The 2,364-nt window shown below is 30.2% G+C and overlaps 1 pseudogene across 1 annotated transcript; it reads left to right on the top strand.

Moving 5' to 3' along the window:
- Positions 1-267: 267 nt before the first annotated feature.
- LOC145000992 (uncharacterized) lies at positions 268-2,023 on the top strand (annotated as a pseudogene). Its single transcript, XR_013661445.1, has 4 exons — positions 268-1,147; positions 1,225-1,433; positions 1,528-1,634; positions 1,707-2,023. The product of XR_013661445.1 is annotated as an uncharacterized LOC145000992 (transcript).
- Positions 2,024-2,364: the final 341 nt, after the last annotated feature.

Consider the following 2,364-nt stretch of genomic DNA (forward strand, 5'->3'; position numbering starts at 1 on the left):
CTACTTCTTGCTTTGCATGACTGTTGTTTGTCTTGTGTGTGCTCTCTATGTGTGCGTGTGCTGTGTTCCAAAATCAAGAACAACTAATACTACAAAAAAATATCAAGATAAAAATACTAAATCTTTGTTTGCTAACTCATACACTAATCTCCTCCCTTGGGTTCCAAATGTTAACATGACAGGGTTGTAGTTATGGTTTGTACCAAAGGCTATTGCTATTTAGATCTCCTCACAAAGTCTAGGAGTTCAATGAAGGTATGTTAACTACATCTTTTTTATGAAAATTTTGTCTTTTGGTTTAGTCTCTACTCCTGCGCCTCTTGCGGTCTTGCCCCTCTCCGATAGTAAGTACCTCACAATTTTAGCTACTTTTTCTACCTCATAACGTGCTTAATCTGCTATCTAGATCTCTTTATCTCATTATTATGTGACTGGAGTGTAAAAATCATTTGCCTTTGTTACTGTGTCACTATGCCTCTCACACTGTAATTGTCGAATTTGTTAATGATTGTTTTATCTTAGTATAACAATGGATTTTTTTTTAAAAAAAAGGAAATCTGATTGCTACTCTTTGTTATCATTCATCAACCACAATTGATTTGTTGTATCAATAGCTAATTGTAATTTATTTGTTTTTAAAAAAAAAATCTAATTGATTTTGTCCCAATTTTTAATTTCATGATTAGAGTAAAGTTAGTGAGAGTGGTTCATCCTGTAAGGTCACTGCCTCAAGTATTAGATAGTGTGCTTGATGCACATGTATGGAATATAAATTATAAGTATCATTACTAATTTAATAAAAAAAATGTATTTTAAATGATTTTAATTATAGTTAGGTGTTACTTTGGGGATAACAGTTCTCTTGCCAATGACATCCGAAAAGAAATGAAGGTATTAAATAGTAAATTGTTGAAAGCTAAAGATAAAAACACAAAGAGGGAAATCCATAAAAACTTAGGATTCTTTCAAAAGAAGAAGGAAAAAGGAAACAACTTGTTGTGACAAATGTAATTAAAAATTCATTTGTCATTCTAGCAACTCTCACAGGTTCATCATCAAGAAAATTAGATGGAATTTCATTTGATTTAGTCATTGTTGATGAAGCTGCTTAGGCCTAGAGATTGCTTGTTGGATTGCTCTTTTCAAGGTAATAAAACAAAACTTTTTTTAAAAAAATTGGCAACATATTGGATGATTGAAGTAAAAAGGATTTTGTTTTTTTAGGGTTCAAGGTGCTTACTTTCAGGGGATCATTTACAACTTCCTCCAACAATTCGAAGTGTTGAAGCTGAAAAAAAAAGGGATTAGGAAACACTCTTTTTAAACGCCTTGCAGATTTATATAGAGATGATGTCATGTCTATGCTGACTGTGCAATATAGCATGCATGAACTTATAATGACTTGGTCTTCTAAAGAGCTTTACAACAATAAGGTAATTTAATTCTGAATTTTTTTATTAACCTTTTTTATCTATTAATTATATTTGTTATAATAATAATGAGTAATGAAGTAATTAATAATGATAGACTAAAGCTCATGCAAGTGCTGTTCGACATACCCTATATGAGCTTGTGGGTGTTGAGAAGTCTTCTTCTTACACTGAACCTACTCTTCTTCTCATAGACATTGCAGGGTATGCATATTTGATATTTGATCTAACCTTATAAATTTTATGATTTCTAAAAAAGAATAATTATATTTTTAGGTGAGATATGGAAGAAAAGAAGGATGAAGAAGAAAGCATATTGAATGAAGGTGAAGCCGAGATTGCTATAACACATGCAAGAAGGTTGATTCAAAGTGGTGTACATGCTTCTGATATTGGAGTCAAAGAAAGTGGAATTAAGGAACGAAATGGAATTGTTTATTCCATTGGAATGGAAATAACTTCTTAGGTTGTGTTGCTAAGAGTGTTGAGAACAAAGGATGACAAGTTAAATGAATTGGAAATCTCAACTGTGGATGGGCTAAGGGAGGGAAAAATAAGCGATTATTATTTCAATGGTTAGGTCAAATTCATAGAAAGTGATATTTTTTTATTATTATTTTTTTATTCTTGTGGTGTATTATAAATTGATTTAAAATTCAATGAAAATGTTGATATTGGTTTTAAAATTCAATTAACTCTTCTGTTTTTGCAAAAAGACCAAAATGCCCTTATCATTTCTTTTTAAATAAAAAAAAATTCAAACGTTATTTTATTATTTTTTTTTGACAGATTTTGCTTGGGTTAAATTTCAATTCTTTTGACAAATCCAATTCCTTAAAACATTCTATAAATCAAATCATACATAATAGTTTATCAATAAAAATTAGAGAAATTAAAATCCCTCATACTTCTTGCCTATCCTTCTACCTCTTTT

The sequence above is a fragment of the Lactuca saligna genome, chromosome 1 (assembly GCF_052625555.1).
Source record: "Lactuca saligna cultivar CGN05327 chromosome 1, ASM5262555v1, whole genome shotgun sequence".
Lineage (NCBI taxonomy): Eukaryota > Viridiplantae > Streptophyta > Magnoliopsida > Asterales > Asteraceae > Lactuca > Lactuca saligna.